This window comes from Pteronotus mesoamericanus, unplaced genomic scaffold, assembly GCF_021234165.1.
Source record: "Pteronotus mesoamericanus isolate MK-2021 breed Mesoamerican mustached bat unplaced genomic scaffold, CSHL_Meso_final contig_20, whole genome shotgun sequence".
Classification (NCBI taxonomy): domain Eukaryota; kingdom Metazoa; phylum Chordata; class Mammalia; order Chiroptera; family Mormoopidae; genus Pteronotus; species Pteronotus mesoamericanus.
Genome location: NW_026555085.1, coordinates 84,567,373 through 84,581,770, shown reverse-complemented (window position 1 = coordinate 84,581,770; position 14,398 = coordinate 84,567,373). Strand labels below are relative to the sequence as shown.

The window sequence follows — 14,398 nt, the reverse complement described above, 5'->3', positions numbered from 1 at the left end:
GCCGACCGTCCTTGAGCATCATCCAGTGAGAGCGCTGAAGCCGCAGCCTCCAGGGGTATTGAAGGTGCACTGGTGAGAGTGCGTGCGGTGGTTTCCGCAAAGTCTTCTAATTTTTTTGTTGTTATTGCAGAAAGGAAAGAATACTATTGTGTGTATTCAAATTATTGATTTTTTTTCCTCCTAATAATTACACATAGATTCTTTTCCCCCTTTTTGGGAATTAGAACCTGAATGGGTTTCTTTGTATGGGCTGCAGCTTTCTACTAAGATAGTTATTAGGATGCAAACCATCTTCAATTTTATATCAGTATTCTTTCTGTGATTTTCAGTGTTTTGCTGGTCATTTTATTCAAAGGCAACCATTAGATCAAATCTCCAGGGAATAAAACATGGAAACTCCTAAATCCTTAAGTTACAATTGTTTGTTGCAACTAATAGCTTATCGTCAAGTATAGTATTATAATTTTGATTGTCCTCTTCTATGTTTATCATTTTCACAGACTTGTAGATGAACATATCTGTATTTTTGTGCCCATTCAAAATTTTATATTTTTGCATCATTTCCCTTGTACCTAGTTTTTATAACATAGACCTAAGGAAACCTTATTAAGTTAAATGGTAGGCTATAAGCCTACTGTATTTACCATGGGAGATATGTGTTCTACTGGGGAAGTCAAGAATTTAGATACTAATCATTTTAAGTATCTAATGATTCTCCAAAGTGTGTCTGGAGCCTATTTCTATCTTTCCATCATTACTGCCACCTCCCTAGTTCAGATATCCCCATCTTACACCTGGACCTATGCAGGGGCCTCCCAACTTGTTTCTCTGCGTTGACCTTCCCCTGCCTCAGGCTCTGCTCCCCACAGTAGCCGGCTGATCCTTTACAGACTTAAGTCCCATAAGCAGACGTCCCAGAATCAGTCAGGGTTTAAGCTAGAAGAAACTTTAGAGATCAATCTGATTTTAAGTTATTAACTTAGAATGTGACTAAGAGATCACTGGATTACATCAACCAGGCTTGCTATTATCTGGATTAAATTACCTGCAACAGAAAAGAAAAAAAGAAAAGAAAAGAGAATACATAACTTTATTGAAATCACCATTTCAGAAAAGCACACACAGGTAAGTCTTTCTCACAGGTGTAGCTGGAAACCAATGAGCAAACGAGCAATAGAAGCCTGCAGACAACCTGCAGACACATGGAAGGGGAGGCCACGGCAAGAGCCAAGTTCATAAATAAAAGGGTTCTGTTTTCAAAGCCCACCTGTTGAATAGGATTTTGTGATTTTCATGGTCAGGAGTGTAGGTGCACTTGGATCAGGGCATTCCTTTACCCCCAGCTCAGAGAAGCGGGGAGAAAGCCATTCAGTGGGAGTGTTACCAGCATTCTCCCTCCCCACCGCAGCGGAAGCAGAAAGCTGGCTGGCCTTTCATTTCCCTTTATGTGTCCCAATAAAAACCTTTCTTCTAAGCCACATCAGTGTTACTTCATTATTGAAAAGTGTGTTTATGTGAGAAGTTGAAAATTCAGGGAAACTAGTCCCCCCCCCCAAATTCGTAGATTGATAAAATACGTGATTATAATTGTCCCATTTTTGATGATATAGGAAGAGGGAAAAGTAGTCATCTATTCAACGAATTTAAAGGAACGTTTCTTAACAGGATACGTACCAGATGCAAAATCTCCAATTAAATTGCTCAAACAATAAAAATATTTAATAACTGCTGAGCGTATACCAGCTCCTGCCCTGTTAGCATTCTGAACGGGAAAAATTTTGGAGTTCCATACAAATAGGCTTATACTGGTCTTCATTAAAAGAGCCATTTATTTCCATTAGTATGCAAATGAGTGTTTGTTGCCAGCATTTCTAAGGAGCATGGTAATGGGTCAAGTTGCATAGCTGGTGGATGAGTGAGCATCCTTACATCAGCTTCCTAATTGGTGGTTCTCAGCTTTACTGAAAATTAGAGTCACCTGATTCTAAAATTCCTGGTGCTCACGCCACACCCCAGTCCAAATGATCAGGATTTCTCTGTGAGTTCTCAGGCTCAGTGTTTTTTGAAGCTCATAGGTGATTACAGCAGGCAGCCAAGGCTGTGAATCATTCTGTAAATGACTAGGCCTTGCACTTCATGTAACCAGAACTCCCAGCTGCGGGGTTGGTGAGGGCTGTGCAGAGAGGGTGTGAATGCCACTGCATGCTGAGGCAGATGGGGTCAAAGGTACTTGCTCTCCGCTATTGGAGTGGAGCTGTCGCTGGATTCCAAACTGTGGTGACATGGACTAGCACCACCTTCCAGCACAATCTTAGGATGTCTGTGGAGGCTCTGTAGCTTCTGCCAAAGGATCTCTGTATAAACCCTGGCACCATGAACACAGCCTTGAGGGGGAAGGGCAGCGTCCAGGAATCTTTTTGTTGTTAATAGACTGTTTTTTAGAGTAGTGTTCCATAAAAAGGCTGTATATGCAAAGCGGCTTCCAAACACCAAAGGAGCCAAGGCACCAAAGAACGAGGGAGACAAGTCCATGGTAATGAGTTAAACGCAGTCCTGGGTCAGCAGGATGGTCAAATCCCTGCATCTTTCATCCCCTAGGCCACCTGCTTATATCCCCCACAGAAATGAACTTATGTGATAGGAAAAAGGAATGAGTGGGTGATCAGAGGGAACAGGGGGACCAGATATCAGGCTTTAGCACCACGGTGAGCTAAGAGATGGATAACATTGAGGGTGCCTTGCCCTAGAGGAAGCCTGAATGGGAATTTGGTGATTAGCCCAGAGCCTGTTTACACATTCCAGAATCCATCCCAGGGGAACAGGGTGAGGGGAGTCAGGGGTCTCCATTCAGTTAAGATGATGGATGAGCTTCAAGAGGGAGTCTGCTTTTGAAGATGGTGTCAACTCTGTCCACACAAGCAGTTTTAGGTTCACAGAAAAGTACAGCAGAAGGTACAGAGATTTCCCATGTATCCCCATGCTCCCATGCAAACACAGCCTCCCCCAGCATCAAAATCCCTGAAGAGAATGGTACATTTGTTACAATTGATTGTTAATATACATAAAGAAACAAATGCTGAGAATTCAGAAAATGCATAGCTTTCCTTGAAATGAATTACTTCTATTAATGTTTGTATACATTTTTGTGCTCTTCAAAGCCACTGAATACTTGGTGGCAGTGGTGATGTTTTGTTGACTTACCTTTGGGATAAAGGACTACGTGGGAGGTTCTTCTATTAATCAGAAGACTTTCCAAAAGGTTGGTTTTTGTCTCTTACTGCTTCAGCAATGTGAATTAAAAGTTGTCCCTTACCATGAAATATCTCCTCTCCAGGGTTTTCTGTTTAACTGTTAGGTACCTCCCTCCTTCTAGTGCAAACAACCAGGCACAGCTATGGGATTACGAGTGAAGGGAGCTTTAAAATGGGAAGCGACATTAAATTCTCCTTGGACCAAGGAGTAGGGGATGTAGATAACACGCGTATCCTAGTGACACGTAAGGGAAGGAGATGTATTTAGTAACGCAACTTAAAACGTGTAACGACACAAGCAAATTGAAACATCTCTCTCTTCCTAGTAAGAAAAATGTTTACACTAAAAAGAATTCCAAAAAAGGCATTGTGCAAGTTGTTGCACTGCCTGTAAACTTGCCGCAGGAAGACCATATAGAGTAGGTGGTTGTGCACATGTCCATTCTTAGGTGGTGGAGCAGATACTCTGCCAGAGAGAAACTCCAGTATTATGCAATTACAGAGCAGCCAGAAACACTACTCCTTCCCAGTCCCCGTGTCCTGGAATATTACCATTTTGAAACTGTTACCCCTACAGTCCCTCCCGAGACCTCCGATCAGAATTAATCACTCCTTATTCTATGCTCCCATGGAACGTTGAATATTTCATATGACCTACAACTTATGCAGCTCACATGCACTTGAAGATTATAAGCGCACTGAAGGGCTGGTTCTGATTTCTTTGACCGCTTCACAGTGCCTTGCACAGAATAGAAAATAAGTGCTTGCTAAAATAAACAGGCATGGGACAGAGTAAATGGTGTGTTTCCAGAGCGCTGTGCTGACTGGGACTGAAGTAAAAAGAAGAAAGAAACCCAAGTCTTCTCTGTTATGTGATAAACCATTGGAAGCCTCTAAGGAGAACATAACTTAGTGGGTAATGCAAGGAAGGGGGCTGCCGTCTCATTTCCTCTCTGGTCCATTGCTGTGTCTGTAGAGCTGTCTTACCACATTTTCCCCATTGGAGGGCTGGTGAAGGGGGTCTTTTCTTCCCTGTCTTTATCATAGTATGACTAGCCTTTTAGATGTACTGACAGCTCCCTTTTAAAATGACATTTTTATAATCACACTTACGTGTCACATTAAAACAAACAGACCTTAATCTTTCTAGAGAGGATGTGAGCTCCTTGAGACTGACAGATTTAATTTTAGTTGCAAGAAAAAAAAAGGACCCAGACTATTTCATTACAGTCAGTTAAGGTCAGCCACCTAAGTCTGTCAGCAACAAAAGTATTATTTAACAATGAGGACTTATAATTCTACGTACTCTCTCTAATAAATCATCCTCAAGAAAGAATTTTTAAAACCCCACCAAAGTGAATCACTGCCCCCAAATGGAATGTCAACACGTAAGCTGTGGAGTGAAGTCATTATTGGCAGAATCATATTTACACATATGTCGTGTTAACAGAATTAGTTGCTCCTAGAAGATGAATAAATTTGAACAAAAATGTGCACATTTTGACTAGATGCTGATTATTTTTTAGGTGTCGAAAGTGACTTTGACAGAAAAAGAAAGGAAAAGCATTGCATCTTTTTGAGACATTGAAGAATCCTGACTTAGAGAGGTTTCCACTTGTTGACACGCTAGGAATCCCGAGCGTTGTGGAGCTCCCGGCCACGCGCCCACACCACTGAGATCCAACTGGGTTTATGAGAACAACAGATGATGTTGTACAGAAGGAGAGAAGGAGGAAAAAACCCTTTTAAACTGGCTTACTCACCAGGGCGAGTAACTATTTCTGCCAAACAAGTAGCATGCATACTTGGTTTCTTTCATTTTACTGCCTGTATTTTTCTATAGCAGGAACAGCCTGGTGTTTATTGCTGTAATTAAGCTTTTTATTGCATGAGGGATAGCACTCTTTGATAAAAAATACATACACTAACAGTTCACTTTTTTCTTGTTCTAATACAGGAATTAAAACTACGACACTGCATTTTTTTTTAGTCCCCATCTGAGGACTTTTTTTTTTTTAATTGCTTTTTAGATAGAGAGGAAGGGAGAGAGAGAAACATCAATATGAAAGAGAAGCATTGATTGATTGCTTCCTGTGTGCACCCAGACCAGGGATTGTACACACCCAACCCGGGGATTGAACCCGCAACCCTTTAATTATGAGACATCACTCCAGCCAACTGAGCAACACCAGACAGGGCTACCTCACTGCCTTTTTAATCTCGAAAAGATAAGGGCTCCTACCACAGTCTCTTATCACTTTTAAAACAATTCCATCAAACATGTTGTCAGTCTTCGAATTTTCTCATGAATATCACCATTTTTAAAAGTTTGTCTTAGTGGAATCCAGATAAGGTCCATAATGTTGCTATTGATGTCCCTTAAGTTTCTTTTAATGCTTAATTTCTCCCCCCCTCCCCTCTCTCTCTCCCCCATGCCCTCTAATGTTTTTTTTTATTTTTGAGGAAACCAGGTCATTTTTCTTATAGAATTTTCCATAGTCTGCATTTTGTGGGTTGTATCCCACCTTTGATAACTATTGTTGTTTATGTAAACACAACACACATACACTACAGCTGTTTCCCCAGACAGAGTGAGAAACATCTCTTCTTATCAGGACAACCTCAAACATGAAAAAGTGCCACAGCTATTTTTTCTCAGGACACCATCAAGTAATAATGTTCAGGTGTCCCCTGGCCACTTCTTGCTACTTCTGTGTGAATAGGTTATAAGGGAATAAGACAATTAGGGAACAGTGTCACTCAGGGTGCACGTCTATGAGGAACAGTAATTTTTTTTCAAAAATTACCAGACATCAACTTCTGCAACCTTACATAATGCAAGTGCCAATTAAAGCAGAAGATTGGTTCTGGCTGTCAGGGAGGACTCTTGTGTAAGTTTCTTACAGTTACAAAGAGCTATTCTGTGTGCTTGGGAACTTCACTGAGGCATAAACACAGACAGCTTTAATGATTTAATTAAAATCAAATATGAGAAAATGAAAAATGGCATGTACTGTAACCACAATAAAAACTACAGTAAACTCTAAAAAGTCTCTTAAATTCTCATGGGTAGCTCTTCCAGTATCTAATGAAAACAGATTGATTACTTAAAGACTGAAATGTATTATATAAAATGAGTTAATATAGATCAAAATTTATTTCTATAGACTCTTAAACCCAGCATACCTTTGGGAAATATTATCATTTCAAGAAGAAAAATAGCTTTTCAGTGGTGATATAGAAATATGTGCTATTAAAGCAGCTTTGCATCCCATTTCTGCTTATAATACGCAGCGTGGCTCTGTCACATAATAAACCTTAGAGTGCATCTTAACTTACATTTTTCTTATATTACATACTCTGACCAGGTCTATTGTTATTGCCATAACATTAAAACATAAATTCTTAAGTCACAGGATCTATTTGTGTTTCTTTAAGAAACAAAATTACGTAGGGGATGGCTGTGGCTGTGGCCAGGGAAGTATCACTTTATAAAGTACTTGCTCTGCATCAAAGACATAAATTGTGGTTTATCTCCTTTCCCTGTGCACCGATATGAAGGATTCGCTGGAAGACCGAATCTCGTTAGAATATTCACAGGCTCCCATGACGACACTACACTGCCATCAATATCCTCTCTGCTTGAAGTTCTTCTCTAAAGGGAGGGAAGGATTCTTTATCAGCCCTGTCTTCCTGGTGACCAAAAGTAAAATTGAGATTTTAATGTCTGGGTAAGGCTTTTGTTTATGTCCAGCAAGCAGAATAAAATTGAAATTTATTCTCTATCTTCCCTCTTTTTATCGTATGCTCTTTACTTTCATTTTAGGTAGACAGAAGTAAGGAAAAAAGAGAGGTTTTAGTTCTTATAAAGCTTGGGCTCACATCTTGCTTCTGTTGCTGTAATAGTTAGCACTCTTATTATTGCAGATAATAGAAATGTTAACATAAATTCCGGTGAGTAAAAACAAATGTATTGGGGTCATGACTTCCTATAGCAGAGGTAATGTCACCTTCAGCCATGTTTCCAGTAACGTCCACAGGATGCAGGCCTGTCCCTCCTTCTCTGTTGGGCACTAGCACCCCAGACCTCCAAGAGTCATTACCTAAATTGAAGAGTGTCCATATTCTTCCTTCCACTTCATTATTTCTTGGTCTTTGCCTTTTATTATTTTACTTCTTGCCTTTAAAATATCCCCTCTTTTTTCCAGTGTTGACATTCTCCCACCACCCTAGATCCCACCATCTCTGCCCTACAGACTACAGAGCTGAGCCTTCAGAGCTCATCTCCATCCCTTAGCCCTCCTCCCTTTAAAACCATCATCTTTCTACAAATACTCAAGTACACCATCCTAAAACTAAAAACTTTTATATCTTTCTATCCCATTCAGGTATTGTCTGAGCTCTTGCTTTCCTTATTGAATGTAAAAATCCCTACCATGGACCTTGGTTGATATTAATCCTCCTCCTCTTTCTTCCAGTCTTCTGGAAAATTGCCTGTGATTATGACCTCCATCTCCTCACCTCTTATTTAGGAGATTTAGTTCTGCTGTACTGACCTTCCTTACCATGTGGCTTCTTTGGAATCCCTGTGTTAAGCTGAAAAAATGACCCTTGCTCCTCTAGTATCTATGTCAAAACCCTGGAAACTCAATGCTAATTTTTTGGAAAAAGGGTCTTTGCAGATCTGATTAAGAATCTTGAGATGAGATGATTCTGGATTATCTAGATGGGCCCTAAATGCCATCACAAGTATCTTTATAAGAGAGAGACAAAGGCTAATTTGACATCACAAGCTAAGGAATGCCCCAAACTACTAAATTCTGGAAGAGGTAAGGAACAGATTCTTCCCTAGAGCCCCTGGAAGTAGTATGGCCATGACCTTGCTGACACCCTGATTTTGGACTTCCAGCCTCCAGAACTTTGAAAGAATAAATTTCTGTTGTTTTAAGAGGCCGAGTTTTTTTGGTAATTTGTTGTAATGGCCACAGGAAGCTAAGTACAGTTCTTTTAATATTCTTGGCAAAATTCATGACCAGAGATGACTTAATTTTCACAAAGTGCACATGCCTGAGTAACTAGCACACAGATCAAGAAGTAGAACCTTACCAGCTCTTCAGAAGACCCCTTGTGTCCCCTTTCAGCCATTGCCTCCCACCAAAGTATCCATTATTTAGATTTTTAATATCATGCTTTTGAACCTAATAAAAACAGAATTATAAAGTATCCTTTTGTGTCTGGATTCTTTCTCTTAATTTAGGAGATTTATCCATGTGGTTGTGTGTGGTTGTAGGTTTTTTGGTTCTCATTGCTGTATAGTTATCTTGTCTCTATATAGCACAGTTTATTTATTTCTTCTACTGTTGAATGTTGACCAATAGTGCCATTGTGAACATTCATTAAATGTCCTTTGATGAACCTGTATCTGTGTTTCTAATCAGTACATAGTGAGAAAGGGATTTCCTGAGTCATAGGTGCCTTCTCATTTTTTTCTATACTCTCTAAGTTGACAATCTAATCTGTACTCACTGCTTCAACTATCACCCATCACTGTGACTCTTAAATCTCTTTGATTCTGATCTCCCTGTTGAGATTCAAAATGTCACCTGCCATCTGTCAGAGAGAGAGAGAGAAAGAGAGAGAGAGAGAGAGAGAGACACACACACACACACACACACACATGTTAGTGGATGGGTCCCAGTCCAAACTCAAGTTCCTACCAAAAACATGGAGTCCTTCCTAGTGTCACTTGTGGTGGTAATGGAATGTCATCAGTCTTAATCATTCAAGTTGGAAACAGAATCATCATCTTTTCTTTGATTATCTTGCGTCCACCATATTCCTAAACCCTCTTGATTTCCTTGCCATGTTGTTTCTATATTAGTTTAGGGGCACACACTCCCTTTAATGACTTTTAACTGGTCTTTCAGCTCCCAGTCTGTTTTGTCTGTCATCCATCGACAAAATCTAAGTATATCTTCCCAAAACTCTGACCCTGCCACATCCCTTTTCAAAACTCATGGACACGGATAGACCACCATTGATTATAGAATCGTGTCAAAGTTTTCTATGTTGGCTTTCTATGCTTTCAAATCTGATTTCAATATCATTTCTGTGAGTAATTATATGAGACTTGATCAGATGGTATTGTTACATATTAGCATTGTTTTCAATGAGAGTTTTATGATAAATTGCTCAAAAGGTGTCCTGTGAACATTCCCTGTTAATGGCTCCGAATAATCACCGTATGTTGAGAGTTTACTGTACCTAGCACACATGTAATCCTTATAACAGCTTTGTGTGGTTGTGGTACTTATCTGTGTTATTATCTTCAACTTATAGTTGAGGAAATCAAAGCTCAGAGAATTTAAGGAATCGTCTATACTTAATAAGTATGCACACACTAGAACTCATGAAACAGTTAGTTGTTTGCATGTTTATCCCTCCTCTCGTGGCCTCTGGACCAGGGGAGGTGTGTCTCCCAGCTTCTCACCTCTAGTGTGCTTTTCTGCAGCTGCAGCTGCTCCTGGCAGAGAGCTGAGGTTCTGGGTCCTGCTCTTCTGGGGCGGGTCCCTCATATGAATGCATGCTCTGTCCCCTCACATTCTCTAAGGCAGGAGCACCGTGACCTGAACTCTTGCAGCTGTTGCCTGGGTGAGGGGCCTGTAGTTATTATGACACCAGTCTTGTTTGGTTCCACTCCTTCCTTCTCTCGCAGATTCTCCTCCCTTCTTTCCCATCTCTTTTTCTTTTTTATGTTTCTCTCTTATAGGCTTCTCCCTTTTCTTCCACTTCCTAGTTTTGTAAGACTCCCTCTTTAAAGGTCAGTCTCTGGAGGTGAAATTTTGTTCCTTTGATCACCTACCTCCACAGCTTCACTTTTCAGGTCAGAAAAACTCAGTGCAGTGTAATAAACAAACAAGCTTCAAGCAGGAAAACTAGGGCTGGGGTGGGGACATTATGGTTACATTTACTTTAGCAATATAAGATGATTCATGTTTTAATCACTGTGCATACATTTATTGGAGTTCAGTGGTGAGGAAATTATGGGCCAAAATATACTATTGATACAAATATGTATCATTGTGTTGAGGTCTATCCCAATGGGGCTTTTTCTGTAGAACTACATCATTGGAAACGCCTCATAGAGTAAATATGTTGCTTCCTTTATTCACAGAGCTATGTGTTAGATCTGTGGGAAGGAACTACAAGACAGCTGCAAAAAAAACCAAACAACAAAAAAACCCCAAATAGATATCATTGCATATATTAGGGATCACTAAATAATGTACAAGAAAATAAAGTGATGCTGGTGAAGCTACGTGAGTAGTGATTTGTAGCAGGGCTGCCAAAATATGACCAATTCAAGACAACAATTCTATTCTTCCTGAAAATTTCAACAATTCTGGCTGTATACTAGGAGTTTTGCAATCACCCAACATTGTATACCTACCAGACTTTAGAAAACTGACTAATTTTTTTTAAACTTTCATAACACGTAGTAGATAACAGAAAGCCTTTTACATAATAGGTGCTCAAGATACTTGTTGAACTAAATTGGATCTTCTTGAGGATTAATCCATCATGACTGGATGGGGTAGTTCTATGTGATAACTTGGGAAATTACCATGGAATTTTGCAGTACTTTGTAGACTAATAAAAGCTAAATCACTACTGGGCTCTTGCTTTGTCATCAGTGATCTGATTCCTAAGAAAAGCATTTGAATAGATAAAAAGGAACTAAAGATTCATGTCTCCTTTCAGTTGTGTTTTCGCTAGCAGTAGCAGCTCATGTGAGATATTTAATTAACAGATATGGTATTATGAAGGAACAATTAAATACCAAAAGAAACACAGACCATGAGCCACTGTCAATTGATGATCCAAGATGCAGTTAGACACAAGTTTTTTATTATTACCTTAAAAATTTATTATTTAATATAACCTCCCCCCCGCCCCCGTAAACCTGATTTGTATTCTATTTTACATTAACCCTATTGGAGAAATTACACTTTAGGTAAAAATATAAGGGATTTTTGTGTCTTTGCTTGTACTTTTAAATGATTTAGTCTTAAATTTTTAAATGTTGTAGTTATACTCACACTATTACCACAAAAGTCAATTAGATAATTATTAAGTGCATTTACATGAAATACCTTACAAGAGTATGTACTTTGGGCCCAAATCTATTTTTGTACCTCACTTGTGTTCTGACCCTTGGAACCTCCATATCCTGTAAGTGTAGGGTGTGGCTTAGTTGAGAATTAAGAGCATAGACTCTCCAACCAGATTGCCTGAGTTCAGATCCTGGTGCCATCTCTTTCTAGCTGAGTTTGGGCAGATTACTTATACATTCTCTACCTCCAGGTTCTGAAATATTATTACCTACTACAAAGGGATATTATAAAGATTCTGAGTTAATATTTGAAAAGCATGTAGAGCCTGACACATAGTAATATCTTGGTATGTGTTTATAACATAAAATGGATAAATTATACCTCATTTAAGTGGGTTTCAAGAATTGTGGAGTATTAGGTGTTTATTCAATTTGTTATATTTTGCATTTGTTAGCATGTTGTAGGATCATTTTACAAGGAAGATAATTTTTCCTGTTTATTTTACTACTTTTGAGAAGATATCCATGAGTCAGAAAGTAGCCATAATGAGATTGTTTTTCTAGTTTGATAATCAAATATTACTGTTTTAAAAATGCTGTTACTGGACATTTTAGCCAGTATACCAAGGCAAAACAAAACAAAGAAGAAGAACAACAACAACAAAAACAAACCATAAAATACATACACATTGGGGAGGAAGAAATAGAATGATTTCTAGTTACAAATGACATGGTTGCCTTTGTAGAAAATCCCAAAGCATGTACGAAAAAGAAAAGACAAAAGAAAAAAACTCATGGAACTAATTGAGTTTAGTAAAACTTCATGCTCTAAGGTCAATATACAAAAATGAACTGTTTTCATAGAGTAACAATGAACAATGGGATTTGAAATTTAAAAACGGAGAATATCTACAATAGCATCAAAAAATGAAATAAGCACAATTTAAAAAAAATATGTGCAGTAATTGTACATTGAAAATTTTAAAATATTGGTGAAAGAAAGGATAGCTGAATAAATGGAAAGGTGTCATATTCATGGATTGAAAGACTCAATATTGTAAAGATGTCAGTTTTCCTCAAAATGATGTATGGATTCGACACCATCTCAGTCAAAATCCCAGGAGGACTTTTTTATAGCTATCAGCTGATAACTCTTAGCTACCAGCTGACTCTAAAATTTATATAAGAAAGCAAATATAACTAGAATACTTAAAACAATTTTGAAAACAGAAGAATAGAGTTGGAGGACTCACAGTGCATAATTTCAGTACCTCCCATAAAGTTGCAATAGTCAAAGCAGTTTCGTATTATCAAGGGTAGACACATAGATCAATGGAGCAGAACAGAAAATCCAAAAATAGACCCACACACATGTAGCCATTTCATGAAGCAGAGGCAATTTGATGGAGAAAGGAGAATCTTTACAACAAATATGAACCTTGACCCATACATCACAGCATTTACAAAAATTAACTCAAAATGGATCATAGTTTTATATCCCTTATATGAGTGAAATCATATGGTTCTTAACTCTTCCTTTCTGACTTACTTTGCTTAGGTGACTGCAGATGATTTGACTTGGATGGTAGGCACACACCGCAATATGTAGATCATGGATCATAGAAATGTACACGTGAAAGCTATATAATCTTACTAACCAATGTCACCCCAATAAATTTAATAAAAAGAAAAATAAATATGTGCACCCCAAGATGGATCATAGACCTATATGTAAAATGTAAAGCTATAAAACTTCTAGAAGAAAACATAGGAGAAAACTTTTGTGACCCTTGGTTAGGCAAAGATTTTGTTTAGATACCACAGCAAAAGTACAATCCATCAAAGAAAAAAATTGATAAAGTGGGCCTAATTAAGGTTAGAAACCTCTTCTCTTTTAAGAACATTGTTAACAGAATGAAAAGACAAGCCATAAACTAGGAAAAAGTATTTACAAATCACATATCTGACAAAGGAAAATACAGAGAACACACAAACCTCAACAATAGGAAAACTATTGCAACAATTAAAAAAAGAGACACAAGCTTTGAACACTTTACCAAAGTAGGTGGAAAAGTAAATTGTACTCTATGGAAATTAAAAATAAATTTAGAAAAGAATACAAATATTTAGAACAAATTGTTCATCTGAATCTGAAGTAGAAAAAAGTCAATCTGTTTCTAAGTTAGCATACTGTATCGCAGTATTTTAAAACTATGCCAGTAAGCATTTTCACTGTACTATATAGCACTCAAAAATGGACCTCAAAAATGCTGCGTAGATGTTCAGATCTAAATAGCATTCAAAAAATAGATCTGTCCCTGCTTAATGTTCAGATCAAATGACTATACCTTATTTTGCTTGTAGCATTTATTTTAAATGTCTACTTTGTTTATTTTAAATGTCTACTTTCTCTGAATCTGAAAGCCTTCAGCAGTGTTTTTATTTTATTTTAGCATCAAATTCCATGAGTCAGTTTTCTGCAGAGAGCCAGTCCCTCACACCCCCTTTGCCACTATTTTAACTTAGCTAGTATTTTTCGTTGCATGTCTCTCATTTCTTTTTCATCAGCTACTGTTTTATTTGGTTTCTTTCTACCCCATTTTACTCTGTCCCTTGTTTTTAAAGCGCTGTGATTGTGAATGGCTGGCTTCTGTGAGAGGAGGAAGCAGTGTGGGTGCTGGAGGCAGATGGAGTATGTGGATGGGTCACAGTGACTCATTTTTTTTAATGTGTTGATTTTTGATGTACAAATGTTGAGGACCCCTAAAGAAAATTCTTTATTTGTATTAAAGAGCCCTCAAGTCACTTTTAACTTTAGAAAAAATATTTTGAAGCTCCTTTGACCTGTACTCATTTTCATAACCTTACTAAATCTTCTATGTATTTACCTTCCATTTTGTTCGATATGTTTCTCTTTCACAGAATGTGAATTCTTATATCACATTCAGTAGATAAGGCTGAAGCTGCAGCAAACAGCTTCTCAAGAGTCCGCATTATTTTTATGCACTGCACTTTGGTTTTACATTCAGCTGAC

At 38.2% G+C, this 14,398-nt stretch overlaps 1 protein-coding gene and 1 non-coding gene across 2 annotated transcripts in view; both read left to right on the top strand.

Moving 5' to 3' along the window:
- Positions 1–14,398, top strand: part of MAP3K5 (mitogen-activated protein kinase kinase kinase 5) — a 169,883-nt gene that overhangs the window by 29,763 nt on the left and 125,722 nt on the right. The gene's annotated exons all lie outside the window — the stretch shown is intronic.
- LOC129068035 (small nucleolar RNA SNORA18) lies at positions 10,336–10,466 on the top strand. Its single transcript, XR_008528853.1, has one exon. It is a non-coding gene; the product is annotated as a small nucleolar RNA SNORA18 (small nucleolar RNA).